Genomic DNA, 14,244 nt, shown 5'->3' with positions numbered 1-14,244 from the left:
GAGGGCAGGGTGGGCAAGCTGGGACACATCTGTTCCCTTGGTTAGAATTGTGCTCTTGTATTTTTCCCCTTAGGAACTGTTTTATGCAGCAAGGTCAAGCAATCAGGACTACAAATCAATTTAAACAAAAGCGCTGAGGCAGATACCCTTGAACTTCAATGACTTAAAATAGCCTCGTTGTCATCCTTAGCCAAACACTCAGTACCTGAGTTCACTTCAACCTGTCATCACCGACTAATAAACCATCCCTTTCATGGAAATTGACCAGAATGAAACCTTTGAATCAAAGTGGATGTGAGGCCTGCTTGGATTAATAGAGCTGCATCGGCCCCCTCCCATGTTTCCAGGATGGCTACAGAGGTTGATGCATTCTTAGGGAAATGAACATCTTATTAATATCGGGAAGACAAGACCAGCCATCTTAAGAATGACCCTGGCTGCTCCGTGGGTAGCCAAGCGTAGCACAGCCTTCTTTGTGGAATGCCTCAAAGTTCTACCTTAGAAACCAGGGTGGAATTGCTCACAAAGGGTTGGTGATGGTGGTGGAGGAGAGGCAGGGGAGTTAGGGAGTATTTATTTGGAAAGGAAAGAAAACTAAGACTTACTCAGTACTGACTGTGTGCCTCAAACTGTGCCGGGGCTTTAGATGCAATAATTCGTGTCAGCCCTGCAATGACTCTGTGTGGTAAGTGTTCGACACTACTTTTAAAAAGAAGAGCCTTGCTAGGCGTGGTGGCTCATGCCTATAATCCCAGCACTTTGGGAGACCAAGGTGGGCAGATCACCTGAGGTGGGGAGTTCGAGACCAGCCTGACCAACATGGAGAAACCCTGTCTCTACTAAAAATACAAAATTAGCCGGGAGTGGTGGCTCATGCCTGTAATCTCAGCTACTCGGGAGGCAGAAGAATTACTTGAACCCGGGAGGCAGAGGTTGCAGTGAGCCGAGACTGCACCGATGCACTCCAGCCTGGGCAACAAGAGCAAAACTCCTTCTCAAAAAAAATAAAATAAAATAAAATAAAATAAAATAAATAAATAAATACATACATACATACATAATAAGAGCCTTATTAAGATATAATGCACACACTATCAATTCACCTTTTTAAAGCGTACAAGTCAGTGGTTTTAGTATATTTGTTACTGGAGGGCTCAGGAGGGTCCCTGAATGCCAGTGAGACCCCAGCCTCTGCTAGTGTCCAGGTTCTTGACATTGTCACGAGAAAAAATTCAGGGATAAGTCAGAATGAATCAAAAGGCAAGAAGCTTTTATTGCAAAGGGAAAGTACACACTGAAGAGAGAAGTGTGGGCGGACGTGTGAGAACAAGTCATGTGCAATGGCGTTGGGGTTTCTAATTTTATGGGTGTTTCTTTAATTAGAGGATAGAATAATTATTAGGTATTCTAGAAAACAAGGGAAAGTCAGGAACCCCCCGTTTTCCTCCCCGTTTCTCCCATATTTGGGTTTGCCCAGAAGAGTTATGCCCATTTTCTCTCCCTTATTTTGGGTTTTCTGTTATCCTGTATTTTTTTTTTTTTTCTTTGCCTAATTCCTGTTTTAGCTGTTGTCTGGTTTTTACACCCTCCTGTGACTATCTAGTACCATTCCTGTCTCATATTCACTAAGTTTTGTTTCTGTGTTTTTTAGAGACAGGGTCTTGCACTGTCACCCAGGCTGGAGTGCAGTGGCACAATCATAGCTCACTGTAACCTCAAACTCCTGGGGTCAAGTGACTCCTCAAACTCCTGGGGTCAAATGAGGTCACTGTAACCTCAAACTCCTGCCTCAGCCTCCTGAGTAGGTAGGACTATAGGTATGTGCCACCACATCCGGCTATTTTTGTTTGTTTGTTTATTTGTTTGTTTGTTTTTGTAGAGATGGAGTCTTGCTATGTTGCCCATGCTGGTCTTGAACTCCTGGCCTCAAGCCATGCTCCTGCCTTGCCCTCCTAAAGAATTGGGACTGCAGACACGAGCCACAGTGCCTGGCCTGTATATTCACCAAGTTGTGCAATCATACCATTATCTAATTTCAGAATATTTTCATCACTCTATGAAGAAACTTTACATACCTTAACAGTCACTCCCAATTCCCCATTCCCCATCCCCCCAACCCTTGGCTACCACTAATCCACTTTCTGTCTATATAGATATTTCAAATCTAGACATTGCATATAAATGGAATCGTATAATATGTGGCCTTTTGTGGCTGGTTTCTTTCATATAACATGATGTTTTCAAGGTATATCTGTGTTATAGCATGTTATCGTACTTTATTGCATTTTATGCCTGAATAATATTCAATCATGTGAATCAAATACGTCTTGCTTTATCCAATGATCAGTCGATGGACATTTGAGGTTTTCCTTTTTTTTTTTGTCTATTATGAACAGTGCTGTTATGAACATTTATGGAGATGTTTTTGTGTACACATATGGTTTAAATTCTCTTGAAACTGGGAGTGGAATTGCAGGGTCATATAGTAACTCTATGCTTAGACTTTTGAAGAACTATGAAACTGTTTTCCAAAGCGGCTGCAACATTGTACCTACCAGCCACCAATGAAACTTCCAATTTCTTCACATCTTCGCGGATGCCTGTTAACGCCCGTCTTCTGGACTATGGCCATCCTAGTGGACATGAAGTGCTATCTCCTTGTGGTTTTGATTTGCATTTCCCTAGTGTTTAATGATGAACATCTTTTCATGCACTTATCAGTCATTTGTATATCTTCCTTGGAGAAATGCACATTTAAATCTTTTGATATTTGATTATAAATCCAATTTTTAATTTATTTGTTTTTTGATTGAATTGTAATATTTCTTTATATATTCTGTATAAAAGTCTCTTATCAGATATATGATTTGCAAATATTTTCTTCCGTTCTCTTTATTACTTTCTAGATAGTGTCCTTTTAAGTAAAGACTAGAAGTTTTAAAAAACTAAATGTTTTTAATGTTTGATGAAGTTCAATTTACCCATGTTTTGGTCACTTATGTTTTTGGTACCATATCTAAGAAACCCATTGCCTAGTCCAACCTCTGCCTTCCGGGTTCAAGAGATTCTCCTGCCTCAGCCACCCGAGTAGCTGGGACTATAGGCATGCACCACCATGCCCAGTTAATTTTTTCGTATTTTTAGTAAAGACAGGTTTCACCATGTTGGCCAGGATGGTCTCCATCTCCTGACCTCGTGATCCACCCACCTTGGCCTCCCAAAGTGCTGGAACTACAGGCATGAGCCACTGTGCCTGGCCCCTTTTAAGAGTTTTATAGTTTTCGCTAGAAGATCTATGATCCTTTTTCAGTTAATTTTTAATTAATATGTGAGGTAAGGGTCTAACTTCCTTCTTTCACCTGTGGATGGCCAATTGTTGCAGTGCCATATATTCAAAAACCTATTCTTTCCCTATTTATTGTCTCAGCATCCTTGTTGAAAATCAGTTGACCATAGATATGTGGGTTTAGTTCTGTACTCTTATTCAGTGCCATTGACCCTATGTCTATCCTAGGCCAGTACCACACTGTCTTAATCACTGTAGTTTTGAGAAAGTTTTGAAATCAGGAAGTGTGAGTTCTCCAATTTCATTTTTCTTTTTCAAGATTGTTTTGGCTATTCTTGGTCCCTTGTACTTCCATGTGAATTTTAGGATCAGCTCGTCCATTTCTGATGAAAATCACTTGGAATTTTGCAGGGATGGCACTGAATATATAGATCAATCTGATGAGTACTGCCTTCTTAACAATGTGAAATCTTCCATGAACACAGGTTGTCTTTATATTTATTTAGGTCTTTAATTTGTTTCAACAATGTTTTGTAGATTTTGTGAGCAAGTGTTATACTTTTTTTGTTAAATTTATTTCTAAGTATTTTATTCTTTTTGAAGAATATGGAGTTTTTTTCTTAATTTCTCTCAGATTGTTTATTGCTAGTGTATGGAAATACAATAGACTTTGTATTTTATCCTGCAACATGGTTGTGGATACTGTTGTAAAGATAAGAAGACAGAGGATCACACAGGGTGTGTGATTAGCTTGGGATTACCTGGCTTTTTGTCCTCCCAATCTCCCTTTCTTTGCAGAACCACTCTTCTCAGCTGCAAGGGAATCGTGCTCAGTCTCTGTGGTGAGCTTACTCCACCTTCTCTCCCTCGCCCCAGGGATGAGGTACCACCATCTTTTCCCACCACTGGTGAAATCCTGCTATAGAATGAAGTTGGCTGGGTGCAGCGGCTCATGCCTGTAATCCCAGCACTTTGGGAGGTCAAGGTGGATGGGTCACCTGAGGTCAGGAGTTCGATACCAGCCTGGCCAATATGGTGAAACCCCATGTCTACTAAAAATACAAAAAAATTAGCTGGGTGTGGTGGCGGGCACCTGTAATCCCAGCTACATGGGAGGCTGATGCAGAAGAATCACTTGAACATGGGAGGCGGAGGTTGCAGTGAGCCAAGATGGCACCACTGCACTCCAGCCTGGGCAACAGAGAGAGACTCCATCTCAAAAAAAAAAGAAAAAAGAATGAAGTCAACATAGAGAAAATCACAATAAGAGCTGAAGCAAGAAGGAGGGCTCTGTCACCATCATTGAGCACCTGGATCCTGCCCTACCTAAAGCTAGTAACTCTGGAGTTTCCAGATATATTAGCTAATATTTCTCTTTAGCTGAAGGTTATTAGAACTGGGTTTCTGTCCCATGAAACCCGAAGAATCCTGATGAGTATGAGTTTGAAAGTATGAGTTTGAAATCAGGCCTATGTGATTCCAAAGTTGTACTCACTCCATGGTCCCTGCATGGCCCCTTCCTGGTACTCACACTGGCTGGGTGGATGTTTGAGAGGCTTCGGGGGATAAGTGAAGCTTGTAACAGATAAGCAACAGGGAGGCTGGAGTCTAAGACCCCAAGAGTCTGCAGATGTGAGGAAAGATCAGGAAACCAGGCAAAAGGCCTACTGGGGTCAAAGGTGGACCCCCAACTCTTACTGCCTATGGGTCTTGGCCAGTCTCAGTCTCTCTGAGACTTGTTTCCTGGGTTGGGACACCTTTTTCTGGCTGTATTTTGGGCCCATTCTAGGCACACAGGCCCTGAAATAATCATGACAGCTCCTGAAATGTACTTGCCCAGTCATCTTTATGTAATTCCCAGGAGATCTCTGAGAGCCCAGCAGGGCAAGGATGATCCTGGTCGTTGTATAGTTGGGGAAACTGAGGCGAGGCAGTATTCGGTGACTTATTTAAAGATCCCCAGCTCCTGAAAACTGAGTGGAACCCAGGTCTCGTGTCTTTGTGTCTAATATTCTCATAGTAAACCAGGGGAGGCAGCAGTGCCTCTTTGGGATTTGCCTGGGGCCTGAGACTTCCCATAATCCAATTAATAAATTGTCCAAGATGGAGGGCCAGCTACCAATTAGTTCTCTTTCCTCCCTGGTGCCTCTTTGAGCTTTGTGGGTAGCAACTCCCTGGAAAGGGAAGAGAGGCCCCCACTCTACACTCCCTCCTTGGGAATCAGGGGTCTAGAAATTAGCTGATTCTTGATAAGCCCTAATTATAAATTAGGTCTTATTATCTGTGGCTCCTGAAACTACGCTGGATGAATTAAAACTCTAGGAAAAGGAATATTTCAATTAACCATATGAACTCAGGTAATTGCCTACCGAGGAAAAGCCCTTACAGAACAAGTCTTGGAGCAGTTACGAGGACATCAGAAGGGGAAGGCAGGGGCTAAAGCGTGGGTGGTCTGCGTGAGACGGAAGTGAGGGGTGGGCCCCTCTGCAGCTGCTGTTTTCTGAGGACAGGGTCTTAGAAGTGGCAGGACTTGCAAATGTATAGTTGCCAGTGGCTCTGTCTGGGGATTGGAGGACCAGGATTGGGGTCCTCTATTACCTACTGCCCCTGTGTTTCCTAAACCTTGCAATGGACAGGTCAGATGAGATGATGAAGAAAGGGCCTTATCAGCTAGAAAGTGTGGCAAGCACACCAGACATTATGGTTTAGTGCAATTAGATGCTCTGAAACAAGGGAGAGAGAGGAGAAGAAAGGGATTGAAGGCTCTGTTTCCACTGATTTCAGGAGGCAAAGGGGAGTGGTTGTCATTCATTAATTCATTCATTTCACAAACATTTCCCTGATGCTTCTGAATTCCAGGCACTGAGCTGGGCAGCATAGGGCATGAAGAGTGGAATAGCGAAGCCACAGTCCAGCGGGAGAAAGACAGGGAAGCAAATAGACTCGCCACAAGGTCAGGACCTGCATCTTCCTTGTTCACCAGCTTGGGCTCTCCCAGCTGTAGCCCTCTGTGGGCATATGTTGGATGAAGGCCCTCTAAGCCTAGGATGGCACCGGGACCCCTTGCACAAAGGTCAGTGTGGGGCTTTGCTTTTCTTTTTTCTTTTTCAAATGAGATAGGATCTTGCTCTGTCACCCAAGCTGGAGTTCGGTGGCACAATCACAGCTCACTGCAGCCTTGATCTCCCCGGCTCAAGCCATCTTCCCACCTCAGCCTCCTGAGTAGCTGGGACTATAGGTGCAGGCCATTACATCTGGATCACTTAAAAAAAATAGAGATGGAGGGTCTCCCTATGTTGCCCAGGCTGGTCTTGAACTCCTGGGCTCAAGTGACGCCCTGCCTCTGCCTCCCAAAGTGCTGGGATTACAGATGTGAGCCACCATGCCTGGCCTAGCTTGGGGCTTTTCTAAAAACTGAAACCAGCTTTTTTTCTGCAGTTCATTCATGCAGCCAGGGAGTGACTGATAGTCCTGAAGTTTGCATGAAGAATTCCAGAAATCCCTGCAGTGGTTCTAAAACAATCTAACATTGGCTCGAAGTTGGCTGCTGACATATAGATAGAAGGAGGCGGAGATGCCACTCCAGAGCTGAGGTCCCTCTGTAGTAAATGAAGAGGGAACATCCTCCACTGAGTCCTTAACTCTCTGGTCCATGCCCCTTTGCCCTCTCTCTGGAGACTCTTCTTTGAAACACAGGAAAATTGCTGCCAAACCTCACAGAGCTTGAGAAGGTCAATCAGAAGAGCAACAAGCCTGAAGTTTAGAATTAAGTTAAAGAAGATTTAGCTTTATTACTCTGAAATATATACCATGACTCAGAAAACATCATATTGCCAGGCCTGCAGGAATTAACAACTGGAAAAGAACAGAATGAATGAGTCATCTAAGAGGCAGGTGCCACTAAAGTCCTGTAAATTGGTGAAAAATTACCCATATAACCTTCCTTGCAGCTGATGCTGAAGGATGTTTCTGTGTGGGTCTCATCCACAAAACCACGTAGCCTAAGAATAAGAAATCTTTCTCGAGGCTGGGCGTCATGGCTCGCACCTGTAATCCCCATATTTTGGGAGGCAGAGGCAGGTGGATCACTTGAGGCCAGGAGTTCAAGACCAGCCTAGTCAACACAGCAAAACCCCATCTCTACTAAAAAGACAAAAAAATTAGCCAGACGTGGTGGAGCATGCCTGTGGTCTCAGCTACTTGGGAGGATATATCAGGGATGAGAATTGCTTGAATGCAGAAGGCAGAGATTGCAGTGAGCCGAGATCATGCCACTACACTCTAGCCTGGGGAACAGAGCAAGACTCTGTCTCAACAAACAAAACAAAACAAAAACAAAAACAAAACCCTTCTTTAATGCAAGAATCCCCTCTACAGCTCATCAGTTCATAGGTTAGACTTGAATGCCACCAGCAATGGGGAACTCACTACCTCAAAAAGGAGTTTGGTCTATTGCCAGATTGTTGTAATCATCCTAAAACGCCTCTGTTCCTCTTTGTAATGGACTGAAATCTAACTCTCACTACATCTGTGGGTAAAGCAATAGTAACTGCCTGTGTTTTCAGGGCCAGAATTACTGCTGGATGAATATAGGAAGGTCTTTCCTTTCCATGGAAGGAAACTTCCTTCCTCTTATTTGCTGGTGCAACCAAACATTTAATTATAAAAGCTTCTCCAAGGCAATAGATGTTAAAAATTAAGATGAATACACTCATTTTTGCCAATAGCACAGACCGCTATTACTCTGAAAGTCCCAATTCATTACTGTATATTGTAACGGAACATTAACACTCGCATAACGACCTCAAGACCTGTCTCGCATGCACAATCAGTAGGCCCTGCCCAGGCTCCTTTACACCCAGGAAAGAAAAGGCGGGGGTGGTAGAGGGGGGAACAGATGACCTGGGAAAATTGCCTTTCCAGTGGAAACATCGACAAACCTTTCATTACAATCATTCACTATGCCTCATCGGATGCCACAATTCAATTCCTGAGCCTGGTCAAACAACAATGGGATGGGGTAGGAAGCGGGAGACAATCTGGGGACCCCAGTTTCCCCAAAACTCTCAACCCACCTGAACACTCTCCAGCGGCACCTCCTTCATCCACTAGGGGATGCCTCAGTCTCCCCCACCCCAGAATACCTGGGAGAGTTGGCTGAAAGGAAGGCAGGCACCCAGGAACCATTCTCCATATACCCCGGTCCCCCACCAGGGACATCCAGGCACACTGGAGTCAAAGAGCAACTCTCGAATGGACCATGTCACCTCTGCTCAAAACCCTTCAATGGCTCCCATTGGCCTGGGGATAAAATCCCAAGTCCTGTGATCGAGCCCAGCCTAGCTCTCCGGCCTCCTTCCTGCCTCACACTTCCCTTCCCACCACCCTGGACTGTCTTGTCTCTGAACTCCTTCCTGCCCGTGCACATCCTGCTGCTCCCTCCACACCGCCCCACTCCCTCCTGGGCTGGCTGGTGCCCCCTCCTTTGTCAGGCCCCAGCTCGGAAGTCTGTCTAGAGCTGAGGGCCTTCCTGTCGGCTCCCGTCCTCTTCCCACCCATGCTTGGCATGATGGGCCACTGTCTATTTGCTGGTTGCCACTTGCTGATTGTCTCGTTTCTTGACCATCCCACGCTGAATCATTCCCCTCTGCATCCCCAGCATCTGGCACAATGCCTGGTCCCAAGGAGACAAACAATAATAATTCGTTGAATGAATAAATGAGTATGTTACATAAAATTTCAGATAGTTCATGGAGCTCCTGAAACCCAAGGATGTCCCAGACTGACTTTGGCTTTCTAATTCTGGCCCAAGTTTCACATGTATCCACAGGTTTTTGGAAGAAACCAGGATAGAGGCCTATCCTGCAGTCATCCTCATCTTTCAGATAAGGACTGGGAGCTGCTGAGAGGTGATGGGTATATCAGTCAGGGCTCTCTAGAGAAACTGAACCAACAGGGGGGGATAGAGAGAGAGAGAGAGAGAGAGAGAGAGAGAGAGAGATGATAGATAGATAGATAGATAGATAGATAGATAGATAGATAGATAGATAATAGGTGAGACAGACAGACTAGATAGATGATAGATTAGACAGACGAGATAGATGATAGATTAGATAGATGATAGGTTGATAATAGATTAGACAGACTAGATAGATAGATAGATAGATAGATAGATAGATAGATGATAGATAAATTAGGCAGGCAGACTAGATAGATGATAAATAGATGGATCTTAGACAGACAGACTAGATAGGCGGATAGATGACAAGTTAGATAGACTGATGATAGATTATGATAATAATCTATAACAGACAATAGATAACAGACAGACTAGATATATAGATGATAAATAGATAGATGATAGATTAGATAGATTGACTGATGATAGACAGATGACTAGATAGATAGTTGATAGATTAGACAGACTAGATAGGTAGATGATAAATAGATTATAGAGTAGACAGATGACTAAATAGATAGATAGATGATAGATAGATTAGACAGACTAGATACATGACAAATAGATGATAGATTAGATAGATAGATGATAGATTGATGATAGATTAGACAGACGACTAGATAGATGATAGATTAGACAGATTAGATAGATAGATGATAGATAGATAGATGATAGATTAGACAGATTAGATAGATGATAGATGATAGATTAGACAGACAGACTAGATAGGTGGATAGATGATAAATTAGATCGATAACAGATTGATGATAGATTAGACAGACAGGATAGATAGATAGATAGATAGATAGATAGATAGATAGATAGATAGACAGACAGATAGATAAAGATATAGCACATATAGACAGAGACAGAGAGAGAGATTGTAATCAATTGTGGAGCCTAGTGAGTCCACAATCTGCAGGGTGGGCTGGCAGACTGGAGACACTTACTGAGCCTTCAGTGCTAAGCCCTTTTCTGTGCACTTCCTCCGGCATTAACCCACTTAACCCTTCAATGACACTCTGGCCCATAGTACATGTTCACTCCAACAATAGCAAGGCTGCTGTTATGATCTCCATTTTAGAGTAGGGGACACTGAACCCCGGGAGGTTAAGTGACTTACCCGTGATTGTACCACCAGCAAGCATCGGAGCTGGGATTTGAACACTCTGGTTCTAGAACCAAGACTGGGAACCAACACACTCCATTCCACACCCAGTCCCTCAGGCTCACCTTTCTACCGGGAGGCCCCAAGCAGAGACAAGGCAGAGCCTAGCATTCAATCTCATCTCTGCCACTTAGTAGCCATGTGACCTGGACAAATCACCCTGTTTTATTCCCCAGTTTACCACTGCAACATGGAAAAAATAACTGCTAGTTCTTAGGGGTGTTATGAGAATTCAGAGTGACCTTGGAGGTAAAGCACTTAGAATATATAATTCACTTTTAATAAATAGTGACTATTAGTAACAATAGCAACAGTATTAATGGATGTAAAGGCCCTTTGTAAACTCTGAAGTGCCTCTAGACATGGCAATGGAGTCATTCAGGCCTGCATTGAAAATAGGGTGACCAACTGCCCTGGTTTATCTGGGACTGTCCTGGTTTTAGCACTGAAAGTCCTGTGTCCCCAGAAATCCCTCCGTCCCAAGCAAACGAGGTCAGGCGATCACACCACAGGCCCTACTCCTTTCTAGCTGTGCCAATGCACTAGTCACTTTACCTCTCAGAGCCTCAGTTTCCTCATCTGTAAAATGGGGTTAAAGTTCTAAGCCAGTGGTCTCTGAACCAGCAACATCAGTATTGCCTGGGAACTTCTTAGAAATGCAAATTCTCAGACCCCACCTCAGATCTACTGATTAGAAACCTAAAGGGTATTTCACAAACCCTCCTAGTGAGTCTGTTGCCTGCCAATGTTTGAGAGCCTTGATATAAAGCACCTCCCTGGGGGTACTTCACAGGTTGTAGAGGGCTAAAGCCAGACCAGGCAAGCACCTGGCATGCTGTGAACATTCAGCTGCCAGTGGCCATCACTACCATCATTACAAAATTGGTGGCGACGTATTTACTGTGAAGGTGGAAACTGAGGTGAACGAGAGGGTCCTCCAGTCCCAAGACTTCTCTCCAAATTGGGGCCTGACGTTTGTTTGGGTTTTGCTGTCTAAAAGCTGGGCTAACTTCCTGCTTTCAGAAAGCTTAATTCCCTCATTCTTGTTTTGAAGCTGAGATCTCTCAAGGCTGACAGATCTCTCAAGGCTGACATTGCCTCGCTGTTGTTATGCACATGTCGGTTAAAGCTTTAATTCAGTGCCTCCTAGTTGACGGCAGAGGGAGTTTGGGGATCTGGGGCCACCAGGGTGGTGTTGCTTCTGGGCCCTGTTTTGACCCATTAGGTTGAGGTAGGTGCGATGATAATGATGACAGCTCCCCTTTAATTGTTCCATACCCATGCTCCGGGTCCTGTGTAGTCATCGTTGGGCCTGGGTCTGCCTCTGTGTTCTGTGTTGCCCAGAACACTGCCTGGCATCAAATCAGTGTTTGCTAAGTGCCTGTTAAATAAATGCATGATCTGAGTGCATGATACACATTGTCTTATTTAATTCTCACGATGCCTTCATGAGTTAGGTACAATCATCATTCTCCATTCTGCAGATGTACAAACTGAGCCCAGAAAACTTAGACGACTTGCTGAAAGCCCACGACTATAAAAAGCAGGCCAGGGATTGAAAACCTAATTTTCTTTTCACGGAGGAGGGACTGCAGATGTGCTGGGCTCAGCCCCAGTACCGCCGCCTATGAGAAGCCTCCCTTGAGTCCCTGCCCCCTTCCTTCCTTCCTGCCCTCATCACACATTTAGCAGCCCCCTCTTTGGACCTCTCCAGGCTGACATTGCCTCGCTATTGTTTATGCACGTGTCGGGCTGCGTGTCTCCAAGACTGACCTGTTTATCTGTGCAGCTGAGGGGAGGCCTCCTGGTCCCAAGAGCCCTCCGTGAAACCTAGGTGAATGAGGAATGAACTCTCAGGCTCTGAGAATGAGCCTGAGTTTGGCCAGTAAGACCAGAAAGCGAACACTCACCATCAAACTGAAACGAAGGGAAGGTGAGTGGAAACCTAGCGAGATGAGCCCTCTCTGGTTTCCGCAGGTGAAGGTCATGAGGCATTAAGCGCCCAAGCTCACCTTTGGATCTTCTCAGAAACCACAGTCCACCCAAGGTGCCTCAATGTGCTTTGTGGGCTTGGCCCTTCCAGAAGACGTCAGCGCTGAGTACAAAATTGGCTTCACCAGGTAATGCTGCGTGTGTGTTGTGTTCCTGGTAATATATTGCTTGATCTATGACTTTTTAAAACAATGAAAATGTAAAAGTGAAGGGCCCAGCCTCAAGGAGAGAGGTGATGAGTGGGACTGGTAAGTTTGATTTCATATTCCTTTCTAAGCAAGTCGGGGGAGTGCTGACATGACCCAGAGCACCCCGGGAACAGATTCCTCTTCATCCCCAGCGTTGCCGGGAGCAAAGGGGCTGAACAGCCTCCACCAGTCCTTGGGTGACTTAAAGGTTTTCCAATTTGTAAACAAATATATTTAGAACAAGACCCCCCAGTGGGAGAACTAAGTCAAATTCATTTTGTCAAGGAAACCATTGTTAGATATAATGTTCCCTAAATTTCCACAGCCAAACTCAACCTTGGCTATCAAGACAAATAGCTACAGGCTGGGCCCATGGCGGTGCACGTCTGTGCTCCCGACTACTTGGGTGGCTGGGGTGGGTGGATCACTTGAACCCAGGAGGTTGAGACTGCAATGAGCCATGATCATGCCACTGCACTCCAGCTTGGGTGATAGAGTGAGACCCTGTCTCAAAAAAAAAAAAAAAAAAAAAAAAAAAAAGTTATAAAGGAATGTGAATGTTAATTTTTTAAAATCTCTGCCTTGCTATCCTTGAGGAAGATGGATTTGCCAGAATCACTTTCTCCCTTGTGTGATGCTTGTTACTATTCATCTGTTTCTTTCTTCCTAGATTGCCAGCCCGTTGAGGGAAGAATCCATGAAAAAGTCTATCTTTGACCTCCATGTTCTCTGGTGCTCCCTGAGTTCTGTAGGCAGCAGTATCAAAATTGTGGCCCCTTGCTGACTACAGTGGTTGTAAGGGGTAAATGAGAGAATCTTCCCCACATGCGTAGCAGTATGCCTGGCAAATAAAGATTAGCTCACACGTATTATTTTAGTGATGAGGATAGTCAGGGCGACCAACTATCTTGGTTTGCCTGGGACTGAGGGGGTTCCCAGGATGGACAGTCCTAGGTAAACTGGCACAAGTCAGCCGCCTTAGGGATGGGTGATCGTTGAGTGCCTGTGACTTGTCAGGCATGGTTGGTGCTGGGTAAATTAGATGGATTATCTCATTTAAACCTCACAACAGCCCCTGTGAGCTATTTGTGATTATCCACATTTTACAGAGTAATACATTAAAACTTTAAGTCATATCTTTCCAGCTGCTAGCTCTTTCTCCATCAAATACTGATTTTTTCAAACAAGAAAATGACTTCATTGCTGTTTTATTCCACTGCGGTAAATTGAATGCCCTTGTCTCCCAATTCTTAACCCTCCCTGCATCCACACACTTGCCATATGACTTGGGCTTGTCCATGTGACTTGGCATACGTCATGTGGACAGAAGTGACAGACCCAAGCCCAGGACTTTTTTGCATGTTTCTGCTTACACTTTTTTTTTTTTTTTTTTTTTTTTTTTTTTGCTTTTGTTGTTGTTGTTTTTGAGATAGAGTCTTGCTCTGTTGCCCAGGTTGGAGTGCAGTGATGTGATCTCGGCTCACTGCAACCTCTGACTCCTGGGTTCAAGCAATTCTCCTGCCTCAGCCTCCTGAGTAGCTGGGATTACAGGCAGGCACCACCACACCCAGTTAGTTTTTGTATTTTTAGTAGAGACGGGGTTTCGCCAGGTTGGCTGGGCCAGTCTCAAACTCCTAACCTCCAGTGATCT

General features: G+C 44.5%; 1 long non-coding RNA gene across 1 annotated transcript; it reads left to right on the top strand.

The window, feature by feature from the left end:
- Positions 1–550: 550 nt before the first annotated feature.
- Positions 551–13,930, top strand: LOC105487069 (uncharacterized). The gene is made up of 3 exons (XR_011613093.1): positions 551–685; positions 12,391–12,533; positions 13,264–13,930. It is a non-coding gene; the product is annotated as an uncharacterized lncRNA (long non-coding RNA).
- The last annotated feature ends 314 nt before the right edge of the window (positions 13,931–14,244 follow it).

Source organism: Macaca nemestrina, chromosome 14, assembly GCF_043159975.1.
Source record: "Macaca nemestrina isolate mMacNem1 chromosome 14, mMacNem.hap1, whole genome shotgun sequence".
NCBI classification, from domain to species: domain Eukaryota; kingdom Metazoa; phylum Chordata; class Mammalia; order Primates; family Cercopithecidae; genus Macaca; species Macaca nemestrina.
The sequence above is the reverse complement of the archived record's forward strand: the minus strand, read 5'-3'. Positions and strand labels throughout refer to the sequence as shown.